Raw genomic sequence first — 21966 nt, 5'->3', positions numbered from 1 at the left:
GGGACCAACCTAAGCACCTCCCCTTTAGTGCATCACACAATCCTCATAACAACTTTCAGAGGCGGGTACTGTAGGCATCCCCATTTTGCAGTGAGGAAACTGAGGCTGAGCAGTCAGGTCTGTGGCCAAGGACACCCAGCTCATCAGTGGTCAAGCGCCTGACCACGTGTCTCTGCCCTGAGTGGAGGCCGTTGGAGCACAGGGATGGCTGAGGACCACTCCCGGGCATCCATGCCTCCAAGTCCTGCCTTCAAAAAAGCATGAATCAGAATGAGCTGACACATCAGTGGGGCCCTGAGAAAATGATTAATGTGACCCAGGTTGGGGAGATAAGAGGAATAATGCACTGTCTGAACGTACTGTTCTCTGCTGACTGTGGGGTGCAGTCGATTCAGGTACTTCCAGGCCATATGATACAGGAGGTGCACCCCCACTCTGCCCATCCCTGCAGCTCCTCCAGCTGGTCTGGGGTCCAGACTACACTTGCTCCCCTTCCACCAGAATAATCACGGGTGGAAGCTGCTCCAGGAATGCCACTTGAGCTCATTGTGCAAGGAAGTTGCTGAGAAGCGTTGCTAGGAGACAGGAGAGGTGGCTGAGGACATTAGGACCAGGGCTTCCATAGACCATCAGCAGGCATCGTGGCCAGGTCCAAGGAGCAGGAGCATATGTGATGGACACAAGTCTCGGGATTTTGATGGGCTGGACCCTACCTGACATTGATGAGGGCTCAAAGGATAATTTGAAATCTAATTGCTGGATGCTTTGGTTTAATATTAGAGCTGCTCCACTTGGTAAATATCAAGGAGCTGGATGCCTTTTCTGAGCCTGTGGGCAAAGTTTAGTGGTGCTGCCCTGGCAGTGAACAAAGGACATGCCAAAGCCAGAGAAAGACAGAGGGAGGAAGAGAGGGAGAAGGTGAAAAGGGAGAGACAGAATCCCAGGAAGTGGGGTGGTAAAGAAAGCCTCCAGGCCAAGCCCCCCTAAAATCATCTCCTCACAAAGCCACACTCTATGCTCTGTACAGGAAATGAACATTCCAAAGATGTGGCTTCATGGTGGATCTCTTCATCTGCCCTGCTCCCAGCACAGCCCAGCCCTGCGTTTGAGTGCTCACCCTCCACCCAGAAGAAAAGGCAGGGAGAGACCCTGGTGGATGTGCTAATTCTTGGGCAACAAGAGTGTATCGGGGGAGGGAGGCAGAATCTAGAGAGCAGGGGTGGGAGTTAGCTGTAAGCCCTGCCCAGGGTGGAGGCAGGGAGGGGATTAGTACAAAATGTCCCTGGTAGAAAATAGCTCTATCAGATTTACATCTTAGATAGATCACCCAGAAGTCATCTGAAAAAAAGAAATGAGAAAGTTGGATCCTTACCTTATAACAGAGGAAATAATAGATGGGCCAAAGAGTTAGGGGGGCTTCCCTGGTGGCTCGCCAGTAAAGAATATATCTGCAATGCAGGAGATCCAAGTTAGATCTCTGATCAGGAAGACCACCTGGAGAAGAAAATGGCAACCCATTCTAGTATTCTTGCCTGGGAAACCCCATGGACAGAGAAGCCTGGCAGGCTACAGTCCATGGGGTTGTAAGACTCAGATACAATTTAGAAACTAAACCTACCTAAAGAGTTAGGGAAGGGATGGATAGAGAGGTAGGAAGGGAGGAAAGAAGGAAGAGAGAGAGAAAGATCCTGAAAGTAAGTATTTGCAGAAACCGTGGGTTTGTTGGTTTTTTTTTTTAAAGGTAAAGATCCTTCTAGCAAAGACACAAAATCTAGGTGTCCCAAAAAGATAAATGTTAAAACAATCACATAAAGATGAAACTTTTCTGATAGATAAAAGCCACCATAAAGAGAGTTTTGTTTTGTCTTGTTCCCTAAGGATAAACTCCAAAAAGTTGCAAGTCCTATAAACACAGACTTAATTATTTTTATCACATAAAGAGTTCCTATAAAAATAAATGAGAAAAAAGTCCAGTAGCCCAATAGAAGATGATAGCTCACAGGAAAGGGACTATAAATGCCTCTTAAATATATGAATGTATGACCCACCTCACTCAGAATAAGATAAAAGCCAGTAAAACCATATCAAGATAACATTATTCACTCATCAGCTTGGCAAAGATCGAGAGTTTGATAAGCCATTGTTGAAGCAGTTGGTGGGAGGATACAAGGGTGCTCATTTATTGCTGCTAGGACTGTAAACTGGAACACATTTTATCCATTGTGATTGAATGACAGCTACCAAAATTCCAAATGGATGTACTTTCTGGTTCCACAATTTCACTTCCAGAAATTTCCCCTGCAGATACATTCCTGATATCTGAAATTATATGTGAATAAGACTAAATATCACACCATTGTTTTAATGAACAAAACCTGGAAATCACTTGGGTTATTCAATAGAAGATTGGTTATTTAAATAATGATCATTCATAGTAGCATCCAATACAGCTAGTTAAAAAAAAAAAAAAAGAATAAAGAAAAGACATTCATAAACAATGTCCAAGGGACCTATCGTGGCCCAGCAGCTAAGACTCCACGTTCCCAATGCAAGGGACCTAGGTTCAATCCCTGGTCAGGGAACTAGATCCCATATGCTGCAACTAAGAGTTCAAATGCCTCAATTAGGGCTTCCCCCATAGCTCAAGAGGTAAAGAATCTGCCTGCAATGCAAGAGACGCAGGAAACCCAGATTTCATCCCTGGGTCAGGAAGATCCCCTGGAGGAGGAAATGGCACACCAGTCCAGTATTCTTGCCTGGAAAATCCCACAGACAGAGGAACATGGTGGGCTACAATCCATAGGGTTGCAAAGAGTTGGACATGACTGAGCACCCATGCGCACACACACATGCCTCAACAAAAGATCCCCCATTTGGCAACTAAGACTCAGCACAGCCAAACAAAAAAAATTTTTAATGTCCAAGATATTAGTAATTTCAGTGCCTCACTCATGTCCAACTCTTTGAGACCCCATGGGCTGTAGCATGCCAGGCTTCCCTGTCCATCACCAACTCCCAGAGCTTGCTCAAACTCATGTCCATTGAGTCGGTGATGCCACCCAACCATTTCATCCTCTGTTGTCCCCTTCTCCTCCTGCCTTCTATCTTTCTCAGCATCAGGGTCTTTTCTGATGAGTATGTTCTTTACATCAGGTAGCCAAAGTATTGGAGCTTCAGGTTCAGCATCAGTCGTTCTAATGTATATTCAGGACTGGTTTCCTTTAGGATTGACCGGTTGGATCTTCTTGCAGTCCAAGGGACTCTTAAGAGTCTTTCCAACACCACAGTTCAAAAGCATCAATTCTTTGGCACTCAGATTTCTTTATAGTCCAACTCTCACATCCATACATGACTACTGGAAAAACCATAGCTTTGACTAGACAGACCTTTGTTGGCAAAGTAACATCTCTGCTTTTTAACATGCTGTCTAGGTTTAAAAATGCCACATGGGGAACTCTGGGTAGAACATGCCCATTTCTGTAAGATAGTAGCTCAGTCATGTACAACTCTTTGCAGCCTCATGGATTATAGCCTGCCAGGCTCCTCTGTCCATGGGATTCTCCAGGCAAGAATATTGGAGTGGGTAGCCATTCCCTTCTCCAGGGAATCTTCCTAACCCAGGGATCAAACCTGGGCCTCCTGCCTTTCAGGCAGATTCTTTACTGTCTGAGCCACCTAAGATAGGGGTGTATGTAAATACGTAGAGGATCTCCACCAACTGATAATTCTTAACAAATTAAAATTCAATACGAGCAGGGCTTCTTATTTCTTTTGTAATTTCTATTGAGTTAAATTTATATACCACAAAATTCACCTGCTTTACTTGTACAATTCAATGATTTTTGGTATTTAAAGAGTGTGTAACTATCCCCACAGGCATAAAGGGTTTGGTTTGGTTTTGTTTCTATTTTGGCCACAATGTGAGATCTTAGTTCCCCAACCTGGGAGCAACTGAGCCCCTGCATTGCAAACATGGAGTCTTAACAGTTGAACCTCCATGGAAGCCCAAGGGCCTCTATTTCTTTAAAAAAATCCATAACATTCAAGGATATTCCAAGACATACGCCAATCCACCATTGAGTTTACAGATTCTTGGAGACATAGTTCATGAAAAGGTAAGTGTTCATAGTCTGAACTGCCACTGTTTGGCATATGATTAGAATGACCCGTTCCTTTAAAATTTATGAAACTTCTCCATACACCCATCTGGGCTCAGTGCTTCTTTTGTAGGAAACTGTTTACTCTTCATCTTATTTTCTTAATAATACAAGGCCCCCTCAGGACTGCTATGTTTTCTGGACTCTTGCGTCAATGTGGGAACTGCTTATAACCACTCAGGATACCTGGGATCAGAGCCCAGTCAGAGAGATGACAGGCCATGGGCTTCTTGTCCACTGCTTTCCAGGGCCTCAGTGGTCCTGCCTTGTGACTCTCTTCTTCCTTCCATGAGTCACATTGCCCAGTGTTCACATGTCAGAACACTCAGGGACCTACGTGTGGCCTGTCATTCAAAATGCCCATCCAAGAATGGACCATGGCGTCAGCCTCTGGAACACAAGTCTCAGCCAGTGTAGTCATGGCTATTCCCTCCCAAATCAACCCCCATCACACGGAGAGGGCTGGTCCCTGCAGCCAAGTTCATTCACTTGGGGGCCTCAGTCTCTAATGACACCCCTATGGTGGTCAGCCTCCATATTCCTACTCTACCATGGGTCTCAGAGGATGATCCAAGGCTGAAATACCACTCCAGTGTTTTGCATTTGGCCTCATTACCCATGTTCCCATAGGCACCCACTGTATCACGACAGGTTAATTCACTTATTTATGTCACTGGTGGCTCAGACAGTAAAGAATCTGCCTGCAATGCAGGAGACCCAGTTCAATCCCTAGGTTGGGAAGATCCCCTGGAAAAGGGAATGGCTACCCACTCCAGAATTCTTGCCTGGAGAATCCCACCGACAGGTGAGCCTGGAGGACAGCAAACCATGGGGTCATGAAGAGTTGGACATGACTGAGCAACTAATACTTTCACTTTCACTGGCTCCTGGAAGGATATGCACTTGAGATTCTGGACAAGATACAAGATTTGTATTGTCAAAGCTTATCATGTGAGAGAGAAAAACTGAGAGACCTTCCATGGCCACAGGGTCTGGGAGAGGCTGGGTGGTGGTTTGAACCCAGCAGTTTGGCACTATAGGATGTGGCATGGCACACACAGAGCCCCCCATGAAGGATGAAGGTTATCATTCTTTCTAGTGACAGAGTCCTTCCTCCCTGCCTCATGGGGAATTCCCTTCTCTCTGAACTCCAGATCCCTCTCGACCTGCCCCCTACAAGGTTGATGCCCACAGGACTGACCATCAACTCGAAGGCTGCAGAGGCCCCCTCAGCCCTGCAGACCCAACCCAGGCCTGTGCACATGCTGCTTCTTCTCCCTAAAATGTTCTTTCTGTGGGTCTTCTCATGGCTGCCCATCCTGGCCAGTCCAGGCTCAGCCCCAGGGTCACCCAGCTGGAACTTCCCTCTTCTGACCTCACAAATTCCAGGACTCAGCTTGTGTTCCCCTGAGCACATGTCACTTGCTGAAATTGTCTTGACTTTTTTATGATCTGCCTCTCCCTTGAGAGTGGAAGCTTCAAGGCAGGGGTCTCGTCTGTCTTAATCACCAATGTATACGCAGCACTCTGGACAGTTCCTGACATACAACAGATTCTCAGTGAAGGTTGACTAAATACATGAAGCAGCAATCAGCTGTGTTCACAGCCCAGAGGCCACATTCACCCAGTCTGTCATCCCTACACAGGGGCCCGGAGACCCACTCACCTGGGGAATAGGTCTGCAGCTCTGTCTAAGGCTTTAGTCAAAACTCTTTTATTTTTTAATTTTTACTGAAGTATAGCTGATTTATAATGTTGTGTTAGTTTCAGGTGTGCAGCAAAGTGATTCAGTTATCCATATATGCATATTCATTCTTTATCAGGTTCTTTTCCAGTATAGGTTATCACAGCCTATTGAGTAGATTTCCCTGTGCTATACAGTAGGTCCTCTTTGGTTATCTATTTTATATATAATACTTGCTGTTGTTGCTGTTCAGTCACCAAGTCATGTCCAACTCTTTGCAACACCATGGACTGTAGCACGCCAGGCCTCTCTGTCCCTCACCATCTCCTGGAGTTTGCCCAGAAGTTCATGTCCATTGTATCACTGTTATCATCCAACCATCTCATCCTCTGTCACCCTCTTCTCCTTGTGCCTTTAATCTTTCCCAGCAATATATAGTACTGCTTCTAAGTCACTTCAGTCGTGTCCAACTCTGTGCGACCCCATAGACGGCAGCCCACCAGGTTCCTCTGTCCCTGGGATTCTCCAGGCAAGAATACTGGAGTGGGTTCACATTTCACATGAAAGTGAAAAGTGAAAGTGAAGTCGCTCAGTCTTCGCGACCCCATGGACTGCAGCCTACCAGGCTCCTCCATCCATGGGGTTTTCCAGGCAAGAGTATTGGAGTGGGGTGCCATTGCCTTCTCCAATATATAGTACTATGTATGTTAATCCCAAGTTCCTGGGATTAATCCCTCCCCCAACATATTTCCTCAACCAAGAAATGGGTAAAAGATCTAAATAGATGTTTCTCCAAAGGAGACATATAGATGGTCAAGAGGTACATGAAAAGATGCTCAACATCACTATTGCAGAAACACTAATCAAAACTACAAAGAGGTATCACCTCACACCAGTCAGAACAGCCAACAATGAAAGATCTATGTACAATAAATGCTGGAGGGTGTGGAAACAAGGAAACCCTCCTACGCTGTTGGTGGGAACATATATTAGTAACAGTCAACAATAGTTTACTTCTTTGCCATACTAAATAGTTTAGTTCTTTACCATACTAAAAAACTAAAAATAACAGAAACTCCTGTCATGGACAGGAGAAGCAAGAGGCCTGCTTGCCGAGAGATGACCGAGGCTCCACTCAAGGAGATAGCATTGATGAACACATTAATAAAAAAAAAAACCTTGCTATTATAAAACAGTCTCCATCCCTAGGGGATAATTGCCTTGGGCAGCGATGGCCTCTGTCAGCCTCCTTCCTCCTGCCTCCAGTCCTGTAATTCTCCCCAAATGTGCTCCATGTGTCCCTGGCTGCCCGGGGGTAAGCAGGAGACCTAAGCTGAGCCTGGAATGGGACAGAAGGACCAAGGGGGTTGGAATCTGGACACTCCCCTGGCATCCTGACAGCAAGCCTCATGAGGAGGGGCCTGGCCTTCCCTTATTCTGCTCTCACCCAGCCCTGTCTCTGTAATAAAGCCAAACAGAGTGACTTAAAACCACAGATGTGCACTGTTTCACAGGCTGGAGGCCAGAAGTCCAAGATCAAGGTGTCAAAAGGCTGGTTCTTTCAGAAGCTCAGAGGAGACTCTGTCCCAGGCCCCTCCTCAACTTCCGGGGGTGGACTGGCCATCCTTGACGTCCCTTGCCTTGTAGACACGTCACCCAGGTCCCAATTTCCCGTTCACACTGCATCCTTCACGTGTGTGTCTCTGTCCAGATTTCTCCCTTTTACAAGGACATCAGTCACATTGGATATGGGCCACCCAACTTCAGTATGACCTCATCTTAATCAATTACATCTACAATGACCTTATTTCTAAATAAGGTCATGTCCCAGTTTCTGGGAGTTGGGACTTAAATGTGTGAATTTGGCATGCGTGTGTGCTAAGTCCCTTCAGTCATGTCTGACTCTGCGACCCTACGGACTACAGCCTGTCAGCCTCCTCTGTCCTTGGGATTCTCCAGGAAAGAATACTGAAGTGGGTTGCCATGCCCTCCTCCAGGGGATCTTCCTGACCTAGGGATCAAACCCTCATCTCTTACTTCTCCTGCATTGGCAGACAGATTCTTTTCCACTAATATCACCTGGAAAGCCCGTGTGAATTTGGGGAAGGCATAATTCAACCCATAGCAATCAGTAACTCAAGCCTTGGTCCCAAACTCACCTGGAGGCTAGAACTGCTGACCCTTGGCCCCTCAGCCCTGCTCTGCCTGTCCCACCCCCAGAAGTCCTCTGGCACCTGACCCTTGGCTCTGCAGTTTGGACCCTCCTATCTCAGGTGGTCGCTTGTTATCTGCTATCCCTGAGGAGGTGGGTGACATGGTGTGAGACGCTCAGAGAGACATGTGTTCAAACCTCACCTCCTCTACTTGGTAGGGTGTGACTTTGGGTGAAACATCCCATGTCCCCAAGCTCCAGCCTCCTCATCTTGACACCCTAGGTCCTGCTGCTTGGGCCCATCTGGCCTGGACAGTCTCTGACCACCCCTCCAACACACACAGGTCAGGTCAATGTATCCCCTTATAATGGGGCAAACATACAAATCAGTGCGTCCCTCAGGGAAAATTCTGGTCTCCTGCTGTGAGCCTGGCAGAACCTAGAGCCAACTCTCTCCTGCTCCTGTCCACGTCTGTACCAGTGCTCAGAGCCTCATGGCATTGGGGGAGCTGGGGATCTTTATGCATGGACGTGGGGAGTGGGACCCCACACAAGCTTTCTCTCTCTCTCATAAGTTTGCCTCCTCTACCTCCAGGGAAATTTGCTCAGCTCCCCACCCCATGCCACCATTTGTATAACAGCCTTGTTCCTGCCAGAAGCCACCTCCTATTGGGTGCCCAGCACTTCCTAACCATCCTGTGACTTGTACAGACACACACACACTCATTAAGTACAAATGAGCCTGCATGATTATTGTTATCACCATAATTACTAAGGATATTAGTGACCACAAGCTGCCTGGTGCCCCACACTTGGGGCCCGTATGCAGCCTGGCCTCAGCTCCCCTGGATCCCCATTCCACCGGAACACAAGAGCCTGGCCCCTGGGGTCCAGCCCCACACTCCACCCTCTTTCTCTAACCCTGATTTGCAGCAAAAATCAGGCAGGGGGATGACCAAGGAAGCAAACCTGGCTTCTGTGTGACAAGCATGGGGAGAACCATCATCCTGTCTACAGTGGGGACCACCCCATCTGAGAGGGTTGGCAGCTTACTCTTGGCAGGACCCAGAGGCTTGTCACTTAGGACGCCCACCTGCCCTGCTGTCAGGATAGCCCTTCGGGGCAGACTATCTCCCCACTTCTGAGAGCCCTCGAGTTGGGGACTGTTGCCAAGGCTCTCAGTAATGAACTGGCCCAGAGCAAATGGTTCCAGAAGCCAAGAGTAGGACCTGGGGCCTCACTCCAAAGCCTGGTCCTTTCCACCCTCGTGTTCCTGAGACAATAAAACACTCCTCCTGGGCAATGATGTCCAGTTCCCACCACCCTCACCTCCCCACCAGGAGAGTCCTTCCTAATATCTCATAAGGGCTCCTTGGCAGGTCCCATTCACTTTGCATTCACGGTCCAGCCTCCCCAGGCAGGCCCCAATTAATTCAATTACAAACTCCTCCTGGATGTTTATGTTAAGGGCCCTACTATTACATATTAGGAGCACTTCATTCCTGTCCAGCCCCTCTGTGTGTGTTATTTGCTCAGTCATGCCTGACTCTGTGACCCCATGGACTGTAGCCCACCAACCAACCCGTCCATGGATTTCTCCAGGCAAGAACACTGGAGTGGGTTGCCATTCCCTTCTCCAGGGGATCTTGCCGATCCAGGGATGGAACCCAGATCTCCTGCATTGCAGGCAGATTCTTTACCACTGAGCCACCAGGGAAACTCATCCACCCCTGATGGGATGTCAAAGCTCCACTCCAGTGGCCGTTGACAAGGCCCACTTCCTGGAACCCACGTGGGCTTTGGGCTTCAGGAGGGGGAGGCCCAGGAGTGGGGTTGTAATCACTTTCTCGCATTATCCACAGGCCTGCCTGGCAACCTTATACCAGCTAAGGACTGTGGGGTCCACCCAGACTGCCTCTCAGCCCCTCTCAGGGGCTCCCTGAGCCAGCCTGACAGTGGGACTTCAGAGCAGGGCGGAGAGGCACTTGGAGCCCCTGCTGAGGTGGGGACGGTGGACTGGCAGACCCCAGGCCTCACCCACCTGGGACCCACTGGCTTGGACCCTCCCAGGGGCCCAGCTATGTGTCACGTTTGATTTGTTTCACTCATTTGTTTTCAGAATCTTTGGCTGCTGCTCGAGGAGGCCGTGCCCAGGGATTTTAACCTGCTCAGCAGCACCTGCCTCTCCTGCAGTTTGCAGGGCTGTGGTCTCCACCCCCTGGAGCTCTGTGGTCAAATGGGCTGTGGGCAGACAGTCTCCATATGGGGAGGGGGAGGCACATCCTGCCTGCCCTGCCCTGCCCCCCAAACGCACACATACCTCAGGCCAGCCTCCCCCCAGGGGAGAAGAAGCAGAACCTGGACCACTGGGAAGACACCCTGCCCGGTCCCTTCCTCCCTCTCTCCTGCCTACAAGGGAATAAGCTGGGGGTGGAGGACAGCTCTGCACAGAGGAGCTGCAGTCCTCCCATCGGTCTGTCCAGGAGACCCTAATTATCCCCATTTTACAGGTGGGCAAACTGCTCACACAGGCTGAGTCTCTCCCCCAGGGTTGCACAGCCAGAGTGGGACAGGGCCTGCATCCCAGATCTGTGCCTCACCTAGAAACCCAGCCTCTGGGACACTGAGGCATCGCCAGATGCTCGTTAAACATTTCCTAAAACAGGTTTCCTCTATGCATGTGTCTATTTCTGCTTTCCAAGTGAGTTCACCTGTACCATTTTTCTAGATTCCACGTTACCTGATCTTTCTTTTTCTCTTTCTGACTTACTTCACTCCCATACCAGGGTGGGAAGAGGACAGGATATATACCCTGCTATGTGTAAAATAGATAGGGCTTCCCTGGTGGCTCAGAGGGTAGAGAATCTGCCTGCAATGCAGGACACCCAAGTTTAAACCCTGGGTCAAGAAGATCCCCTGGAGAAGGGAATGGCTACCCACTCCTGTGTTTCTGCCTGGAGACTTCCATGGGCAGAGGAGCCTGGCGAGCTGCAGTCCATGGGGTCACAAAGCGTAAGACACAACAGAGTGACTGTCACTCACTCACTCACATAAAATAGATAACTAAAGAGAATCTACTGTAGAGCACAAGAAACTCTACTCAGTGCTCTATGATGATCTAAATGGGAAGGAAATCCAAAAGGTTGGGGGGTGGAATACATGTATAAGTATAGCTGATTCACTTTGCTGTACAGCAGAAACTAACACAGCAGTGTAAGGCAACTACACTCCAATAAAAATTAATTTTAAAAAGTGGGCCTCCTCCCCTGAGAGCAGGTACTGAGGGCGCACCTGCCTCCTCCCACCCAACCCCAAGCACTCCTGCCAGAACCTCTGTTGGTATACAGACAGGCACGCCTAGGCAGGGGCTGAGGGCCTCCACCTGGGCAGCAGGTGTCCAGGTGTCCCTGCTCAGAACAAGATGCTGCTCAGAGGACCCCACCTTCCAGACTGAGAGTGAAATAGCTAGGGGGCACTCCGCTCACCAGTGGATCCAAATCAGTAGCATGCATGCATGCTAAGTCGCTTCTGTTTGTGTCCAACTCTTTGCAACCCCATGGACTGAAGCTCACCAGGCTGAATGGGATTCTCCGGGGCAACAATACTGGAGTGGGTTGCCATGCCCTCCTACAGGGGATCTTCCTGACCCAGGGATTGAACCCACAGGTTATGTCTTATGTCTCCTGCCTTGGCAGGAGGGGTCTTTACTGCTAGAGCCACCTGGGAAGCCCCCAGATTAGCAGGAATCAGCCTGAATGCACAAACCTCACAGAAGCCAGCCGGACTCAGTGACCCTCAAGGCTCCCCTCTAGCCTCACAACCTGGGATTTGACAGCTGGATTAAAACTGCCCAGGAGAATAAACACTCGCCTATGAAATATGAATGAAAGGTTCAATAAAACCTGTGGTTGCGCAAAGTGGGTTTGTCCGCAGCACAGTGCTGGAAACAGAAATTGGGACTGACACATACACACAGGAAGCAGAAGCATCAGAGCCCAGGGGGAAAAATACCTGCAAGGACCAGCTCCCCAGTCGCCTGCCATGATCCAGGAGCAGGGCTGTGCCTCTGTGTGTGCATATGTGTCAGGAAAACAAATGCTAACATGTGCACATGCTGTTTCTATGCATGTGTGCTTGTGTGTGCACATTGCACATGCATGTGTGTGCATGCATCTTGGCTCACTCATGGTGGCAGGTAGGCAGGTGTGTCATGTGCTTCTGAGGCAGGAGGAAGGTGGGCCCCCAAGGGTAAAGCAAGTTGGAGATTCATTCTCTGTTTACCAAAACTCCAAGACGAGAATAGCAGGGCAATTAAAGGAGGAGGCTGGACCCTGCAAAGACCACATATTTCTTGTTCCCAAAGTCAGGAGACCTCCCTGACCACACACACGTGGAAAAGGCCTCTTGGAGGCCAAAGGAGAGTCATGTCAAGGGATGTTCTACTGAGACAACTTTTCGGTAGGATCCATCTTGGCTACGAGACGTGTGCGCACACAGGGAAGGATCCTGAGATATACCAAATACAGACTGTGAACCAGCCAAATCAGAATGATTGGACAAAGGAAACCCAGAAGAAATACCCCATAAAAGTAATTCAAACTACCATGAGAGTGTGACTCCGCAACCCAGGGACTTGCCCTCTGGTCCTGCACTTGTGTCTATCCACAGGTACTGTACTCTTTTTCCTCTTGGTAGATACTTTATTTGCTTCACTCCTTCCAACTTTGTGGAAATCCTTTTCTGCAAACCCAAAGGGCTAGGCCCTTGTCACTGACCACTGGTCTAGTGGCTGGTATCTGGTGCTTTCACCGCCAGCACCCAGACTAATCTCTGGTTGGGAACTAAGCCCCACTCCAAGCCGTTGCAGGCCGAGGCCTCCCGAGATAACTTCCTTCTTTGTTCTCCCAGGGAGCTGCTGAGCTCCTAGCCCAGGGCAGCAGCATTGAATCCTGGTTCCCTAACTGGCTGCTCAAGCAGAAGTACATCCCAGAATCACTAGTGATAACGCCAGGTTCGCTTTTCAAGTGCCTTCTCCCACATCATCACATTCGAAACTTCTGATCGCTCTTAGAAAAGGAATAACTCAGCATGTGGGTTTATGATCCTCTCCTACATCTCAACCCCTGAACCAGCCCATCCAGTGAGTCATGCATGGGTTCCTGAGAAGCCAGAGAGCTGCAGCAATGGCATATGAGAATCCTGCCACAGCCTCTGGGGCTAGACGGATCTGGATCCAGAGCCTGACCCCAGCCCTGGCTGTGAGAGTCTGGGACAGCTGCTGACCTCCGCAAGATTCATTTTCTTCATTTGTGAAATAAGGGCAAGGCCATTTGTCTCACAAGCTGTGCTGAAGGCCAATGGGATCTCACATCAGTCAGGCTCAGCAGTTTATGCTACAGTAACAAAATAATAAAAGCATCTCAGTGACTCAACTATCAAAATGGACTCCACTCTATAGTCTTGTGTCTGTCACAGGTGGAGAAGGAGAGACAGGTGGGGCTCATTGGCTCAGGGGCTCAGAGAAATGGACAACCATCTCAAAGATGCTTCCTCAGTTCCAGAGGCAGAGACAAGAAAATGTGACAAACCGTATGTTGCTGCTTAAACCTGCCCCGAAGGGGTACAATCACTTCTGCTCACAGGGTGTTGCCCGAAACCAGCAGGCTGACTGGCCACACCCTACTTAAGAGACTCCAGATGAATCATCATTCTATTAGAAGGAATGGAAACAAAGGTACAGATCATTTACATCAAATACCCAGTGTTTCCTACTGGCTTCTGCCCAGCCCCTACTCACTCCTTGGAGTAAAAGTTTCCTATGTTCATTTCCAATTCAGTGCCTCCGGTGCCCAGATGCACCTTCCTGTGTGAGCATTGTACTCAACAACCAGACTTCTCTCAGTACTTCTTCCAAGTGAGCACAATGTGGGGCTTTCTTAGGAGAGGAGGCTGGAGAGACTTGGTTGAGAAAAGAGGCATGGTGATGGGAGAACCCAGCCACAGGCGTGATCCCTCTGCAGTCTCATGGTCTCCGCCTGGTGATCACTATTCTGCACTGTCTTGACACAAACCCCAGGCCCATGTGATCTGAAGGTCCCTGCAAGGGCCACCCAGACTCCCTCTGCATGCCCCGTGAAGCCATTACACACCCACATGTATCCTGAGGGTCCACACTGAGCCAGTCCTTCTGCAGGACCCCACATGGCTCCTGGGTCTTGCAGCCTCCTGCCCTCCAGCAACTCCATCAAACTACAGAGTATAGTCAGGAGCTCCAGGCCAGCTCCATCCTAGCAAAACCCACAAACTTCTCTTATCCAGGATCTGAACTACACCTTCACCAACAATGTCTGGACCCCTTTCAAGTTTGTGCTTTCCTGGAGTTTGGGACTTTTTTAGGGCATGAGCCATCCATCTCCTTACAAGGCCTTGCAATAAACCTTTCTCTGCTCAAAAAGAAAGTAAAAAAAAAAAAAAAAAAAAAAACTTGTGCTTCCTTGATGCCCTCCCACAGCCCTAGAGGACCACATAGGGTTTCCTTTTACCTTATAGCCACTTTTTTTTATCATCACTAATAATCCTTTACATTAAACTTTCCCATTTAACCTACTATGTGGCTCACATCCTGCTTGGACCCAGACTTCTACCCATCTGAACTCTTGAAAACCTGCACTGCAGTTTTTCCCCATCATTGATCCAAGATCCTACTTCCCCATTCCTCTCTGTCCCCTGCCTTCCTTCTCTTAAATGAAAGCCCATAAATGTCTGTGCCTGATGTTACCCTCCTTCTTGCCCAGGCATGAAAGCCTTAGGCTGTGGGAGACAGAGAACTGGGTGGGGGGAGTTGAGGGAGCTACAGATGCAATGAGAGAGTTGGACCATAAGGAAGGCTGAATGCCTAAGAATTGATGCTTTCAAACCATGGTGTTCAAGAAGACTCTTGAGAATCTCTTGGACTGCATGGAGATCAAACCAGTCAATCCTAAAGGAAATCAACCCCGAATACTCATTGGATGGACTGATGCTGAAGCTGAAGCTCCAATACTTTGGCCACCTGATGCAAACAGCCAGCTCATTGGAAAAGACCCTGATGCTGAGAAATATTGAAGGCAAAAGGAGAAGAGGGTGACAGAGGATGAGATGGTTGGAAGGCACCACCGATTCAGAGGACATGAACTTGGGCAAACTCCAGGAGAGAATGAAGGACAGGGAAGCCCATGGGGTCACAAAGAGTGTGACACAACTTACCAAATGAACAACAACAGGAGAACTGATTCACTGCCTTTACTTATACACAGAAGTTAGTTTTTCTAGATTACTTGAAGAATAGATATTTGAAGCATAAGAATATTTGGTGATTGGCCCAAGTTCCCATGGAAACATGATGGCAGAATTGGAACCAAAGTTCAGGTCTCCCAAGTGTCTGTCTAGTTCTGATGCCTCCAGGATATGGGCTCCTGGGAGAGAAGACGGGGAGGACCTGCTCTTGCTGACTACGCAGTGGGACACAGGGTTAAGGTAGGGCTGTGGCTGGGGTCATCATACCAAAATAAAGCCAGACATTTTAAAAAATCAATAAAAGGAATACCTTTACATAAAAGGGCTTCCCTGGTAGCTCAAAGGCAAGAATCTGCCTGCCACTGCAAGAGACTTGGGTTTGACCTCTGTGTCAGGAAGATACCCTGGAGAAGGAAATGGCTACCCACTCCAGTATTCTGGCCTAGAGAATCCCATGGACAGAGGTGCCTGCCGGGCTACAGTCTATGGGGTTGCAAAGAATTGGACGACTTACAGCTAAACAACAACAATGCACAGCCCTCACATAATGGATGTGACAGGAAGGAACGAAGTCAGAAGAGTAAGAAGTTGATGCCTGGGGAGGAAGAAGTGGAGGAGTTGGACAAAACCCCAGCCCTAGATGAGGACAAGGGACATGACCTTGGTGGTCACATGATGGAAGAGTAGGATCAGTCCACTGGAAAGCCTGGGATCTCAAGGTCTCCTCTTCCTTACACACAAGAATAAAGCTGCCCTTTGAGTCAGGGAATCCAGAGGAAATGTGTCTTCTGAGACTTGGGGAGGAGGCGAGAAAAAAATTAGCCTCAAGAAGTTGAGTGCCCACCACACATTGAAGGTGACCACAGCACATGGCCACTGGGTCCACCCTTGAAACTTCTCCCTGCTCCATGACCTCTGGTGCAGCCACGTGACCTTCTTTGGCCAGTGGAATGGGTTCTGAACAAGTCCCAATGCCCAGAAATTAAGAGAGACCTCTGTGCCTCCTTTTGTCCCAACCAACACCCACTTCTGCCTTTGCCATGAGAAGAACGTGCCCAGACTAGCCCTGCCCCCAGGAGGGGAGTGAGAGATGCTTGTGATACTGACCCAGGCTCTTGGCCTCCTGTGTGTGCTGTCGCTAGGTCATGTCCAACTCTTTGCGACTCCACGGACTGTAGCCCACCAGGCTCCTCTGTCCATGGGATTTTCCAGGCAAGAATACTGGAATGAGTTGCTATTTCCTCCTCCAAAGGATCTTCTCTATCCAGGGATCAAACACATGTCTGCTGCATTGGCAGGCAGATGCTTTACCACTGAGCCATCAGAGGCCAGAGAAGAAATTCAGGTAAGGCTTTATTGGAGCTTCTGCTATAGCAGGGGTAACAAAAACAAACAACAGGTTCCCTTGTTATCTCCCTGAGTGGGGCGAGGTGGGGAAGGGGGACAAGCTGATTCCTTATATGGAGCAAGGGTAGCAATGTGTCCACGGGTCAGGTCAGAGGGGCAGCTTAGGTGGTTTGCCCACCCCTTTGGTGGTGTTGTATGCAGGGGACATGAGCAGTACCCTGCTTTTGCTCCCAGTTCTTCAGACATGGCAGTCGGGTGGCTGTTGGGTCGTTTTGTTTTTGGGTGTTTTTTTTGGTATTTTTGTTTCTTGTTGTCCCTAGTTTATCCCAATTGTGCACACATACAGCTATTTTTAGCCCCTTATAGTTTCTTTGTATTTTGTTGCCGAAGGAGACGTTTGTCCAGGAGCAAGCACTGCAGCGAAGGGTCCCAAGTCCCATATCACTTGGAGCAGAGAACGCTGGCTGCTGCTGCCTGAGCCACCCACCTACCCTGCCAGCCCACAGACTCAGAAGTGAGAAACACTTCCCCATGACCTAGGTCTCTAAGATTTGGGGTCATTTGTTATGCAGCATGATTTAAGAAATATAGATACCTATTCCATGTTTCCTATAGAACAAACAGCTAAAGGATTTAAAAAATACAATAGGAAAAAGAACTTTTCAATTTTTTGAAGAAAATTGGGCACAACGTTTTTATGACAACAGGGTGGAGAGGCTGTTTTACAATGAGACACAGAAAAGCCAGCACCGTGCAGAAAAATACTGACAAATGTAGCTACATTACAAGTGGAAAATAGGATCTGACAAAAGAGACTATGAATAGAGTTAAAAGACAAAGATAATGCACAGCTAGATAAAACATGTTTTTCAGATATTTGGCCACAAAAACACTGTTCAGATCACACACACACACACACACAGCACATAGAAGTTAGCAGGAGAATCCAAAGATCCAGAGAGGAAAATGCAATGCATCAGTGAAGAGACTCAAAGGACCAAGGAATACAAGGCAGGACAGTATCAGGAAACCTCACATTGCAACAAGGAAATGTTATTTCACACCAAGAAATTGGCAGGATGTTAGAATATGACGATGAGCAAACAGTGAATTGCATGCTGCTGATGAAGCTGCAAAAGGAAGCTTCCGTCTTGAAGATCAGTTGGCTGTGTTTCATCAGCAGAACTGAAGATGGAAGATCCCAAGACCCCAAACCACATTGTGAAAGTGATGGGGGCGGGGCGGGGGGGGGAGGACCACAGCATCAACATTACCTGAGGGAGGCAAGAGCACCACTTGCTTGTCAGATGTGCACAATTCTAGACTCATCCAGAAAATGTTGGTGAAGGGAAAAGCAAACTACAGAAGAAACTGTATGGACAACTTGTATAAAATTTCACACACGAAAAAGACTCTATTTTCTTTATGGACAAGCATACTCAGTATTAAAATGTGGATGGGAGGAACACACACTGCCTTCAAAATAGTGGGGAACGTGGGGGGAAGCTGGCAGACTAGATAAGGGGCGTAAAACTCATGCTTCAATTGAGTCCGTCATGTTTTATTCCCTAAAAAATAAACTCTGAAGCAAATGTGTCATAAAGCTGCCATGCATTAAGTCTAACTGGTAGGTACATGAAAGGTGGATATCATTATTCTGCACCCTGTTTGGTGTGTTTGTAAGATTGTGTAATAGTTTTAAAGAGATGATATGCATGAAAGGAAGCATGCCTGAATGATGACAATGGTTATCGTTAGGTGGTAGGCTTATAGGTAGCTTCTTTTTTCTTTTTTTCTGCTTTTATATTATCTTTTTTCCTTTCATAAGAATATATTACTGTTATGATAGAAAAGCGTGCATTTTGACCCACTGTGTCATGAGCACAGCATGCCCTGGGTTGGAAGGATGCTGAGGCAGGAACACAGTCATTCACCTGTCCAGTCCCTGGGGCAGCTCTGCAGAGAAAGATATGGACACTCATCCCCCACAGCCAGAGTTAAGAAGGCTCGATGCAAAATGAATCATTCCAGGAGAACTAAATCCCTGCCTTATCTAATTTTGTATCCTGAGGCTGATTAATTTAAACTCCAGAATAAAATAAACATCGGCCTTAAGTAAGGATTAAATACTCAGCAGGATCCTTAGTCGAACAAACTGACATTGTACATTTTATGGTATGGACTGAGGGGGCCTGGAGTGGCAACGGGGGAACAGAGGGAATGCCCTGAGCTTAGGAGAAAAAACAGCAATGTTTTGAGATTCTGGAGTGTATTCACCTTTGATCTCTTATCTGGAAACCAACAGAAAATGCAAGAGGCACAGAATGGTGGCTTTTCACCGAGGAAGAAGCCTCATGCTCTGTGTCCCCATGTCCTGTCCTCAAGGGGATGATGTAATCAAGGAGTGAGGTCTGGAGAATGGAAGAAGTGCCTATGTTCTTACCAAACAACAGAAAAGAGAATTCTCCCACCTAGGCATTACCACCAAACAGCTGCTAAGTGCAAGAACTAACAGCAAACATCCCCAGGTCTCTAATTGCAATAGGCAACCAAGGACAGTGAGATAGGTAAAGGATGGGGTGGCCTGAGTCGGGGAAGAGGGAAGCAACTGATGGATGCCTCCAGGCCTTCAGCACAAAGCTGGACCATTATCCCAAGGATGAGCTCCATCTGCAGAGGCATCCCACATCCCCACTCCCACAGCAGCAGTAGCACAGGCCCAGCAGCTATGAGAGGCCTGTGCAGTATCAACATAGTTCCAGAGCAGAGCCCAGAAGGCCTGGACTCAGGTCTGGCTGAGCCTCAACCAACTGTGTAGCCTGAGCATCTCATCAGCCATGGGTCCCCCATAGGCACAGCAATGATGAAATCCCTCTGCAGGTATGTATTGAGCAGATGCTTCATGTGCTATTGGCTGGGGCATAAAACAAGCCACAGTCCCTCCAGAGTAGGCATTTCCATAGCTGAACAGCAAAGTCAAGTTATTGCAGCCAACCTGGGAGGGGGCAGGTGTTGGGTAAAGAGACAAGAAGCCTGGCCCCAAGTCTGCCTCGGGGCATCAGGAACATTTATGGATGGTCCACAAATGGCATCTTCTCTTCTCCTTCCTGAAATGCATAGTCATCCCTGTGAAGTCTCCCCAGGGATGCAGTGCATCTGAGAAACACTCCATTAGAAAAGAGAGGGCACAGAGCGCACCTTTTTGGTATCACCAACCTCAGACTTTTGCAGGAAAGCAAGCAACCCTCCTGGGTGCACAGGTGGTAGCTAAATGAACAGTACGATGTTTGTGAAATCTTCAGTTCATGGACTTGGAACACATGCAGAGTGAGAGGCCATGACTCTTCCCCAGTGAGACAGCTTGGATGTAGAAGTATCAAAAGGGATCCAAGCAGGAGGGATGGGGAGTCAGGACAATGAGAAGAAATCTCTTAACATGACTGATAAACACTCTCTCTGCCAATAGCAGTGATCATGAGTAGTAATGAGTGCTTTCTTGGGTGTAGATATCACATGTGTTGGCAAGCCTGTGTGCAGAAACTGTTGTTGCTTGGGCACAAATCTGTTAAATAATTGAGCACAATTGGTGGAACATCAGAGAGTTGGATTCAAACTTGTCTTCTCATCATTTGCTTTCAGTTTACCCTATCTGATATTTATCCCCTTTTTCATCTTTTCCTGTCTCCTTTCGAGTTCAGTATTTTTATTCCATTTTATCTTCTTGGTTGGCTTATTAGGTGCTGGATCATGGAAAAAGCAAGAGAGTTCCAGAAAAACATCTATTTCTGCTTTATTGACTATGCCAAAGCCTTTGACTGTGTGCATCACAATAAACTGTGGAAAATTCTGAAAGAGATAGGAATACCAGACCACCTGATCTGCCTCTTGAGAAATTTGTATGCAGGTCAGGAAGCAACAGTTAGAACTGGACATGGAACAACAGACTGGTTCCAAATAGGAAAAGGAGTACGTCAAGGCTGTATATTGTCACCCTGCTTATTTAGGTTCTATGCATAGTACATCATGAGAAACACTGGGCTGGAAGAAGCACAAGCTGTAATCAGGATTGCGGGGAGAAATCTCAGTAACCTCAGATATGTGGATGACATCACCCTTATGGCAGAAAGTGAAGAGGAACTAAAAAGCCTCTTGATGAAAGTGAAAGTGGAAAGTGAAAAAGTTGGCTTAAAGCTCAACATTCAGAAAACGAAGATCATGGCATCTGGTCCCATCACTTCATGGGAAATAGATGGGGAAACAGGGGAAACAGTGTCAGACTTTATTTTGGGGGGTTCCAAAATCACTGCAGATGGTGATTGCAGCCATGAAATTAAAAGACGCTTACTCCTTGGAAGGAAAGTTATGACCAAACTAGATAGCATATTCAAAAGCAGAGACGTTACTTTGCCAACAAAGTTTGTCTAGTCAAGGCTGTGGTTTCTCCTGTGGTCATGTATGGATGTGACAGTTGGACTGTGAAGAAGGCTGAGCACCGAAGAATTGATGCTTTTGAACTGTGGTGTTGGAGAAGACTCTTGAGAGTCCCTTGGACTGCAAGGAGATCCAACCAGTCCTTTCTGAAGGAGATCAGCCCTGGGATTTCTTTGGAAGCAATGATGCTAAAGCTGAAACTCCAGTACTTTGGCCACCTCGTGCGAAGAGTTGACTCATTGGAAAAGACTCTGATGCTGGGAGGGATTGGGGGCAGGAGGAGAAGGGGACGACAGAGGATGAGATGGCTGGATGGCATCACTGACTCGATGGACGTGAGTCTGAGTGAACTCCAGGAGTTGGTGATGGACAGGGAGGCCTGGCGTGCTGCAATTCATGGGGTCGCAAAGAGTCGGACACGACTGAGCGACTGATTGATCTGATCTGATCTTGTTTGGTTTGGCTTTGATTTTTTAGTAGTTGCTTTACAGTTGATGGTGCACATTTTAACTTATCATAGGCTACTGTCAAATGACATTATGCTGCTTCACATGTCGGTTTTTGTTGTTTAGTCGCTAATTCATGTCTGTCTCTTTGCAACTCCATGGACTGTAGCCTCCAGGCTCCTCTGTCAATGGGATTTCCAGGCAAGAATACTGGAGTGCATTGCCATTTCTTTCTCCAGGGGATCTTCCTGACTGAGGGATTGAACCCAAGTCTCCTGCATTAGCAGGCAGATTCTTTACCACTGAGCTACCTAGGAAGCCCTCATATATAGAATAAGAACCCTAAATTAATACTTTCATCTCCCCCCTTTGGCTCTTGTATTATTGTTTTCATGCATTTTTCTGCTACATACACTATAAACCCCATACCCCAATGTTATTATTTTTATTTACACAGTCAACTATGTTTAAAAA

This window comes from Bubalus kerabau, chromosome 5 (assembly GCF_029407905.1).
Source record: "Bubalus kerabau isolate K-KA32 ecotype Philippines breed swamp buffalo chromosome 5, PCC_UOA_SB_1v2, whole genome shotgun sequence".
NCBI classification, from domain to species: domain Eukaryota; kingdom Metazoa; phylum Chordata; class Mammalia; order Artiodactyla; family Bovidae; genus Bubalus; species Bubalus kerabau.
Note: the sequence above shows the minus strand (reverse complement) of the source record.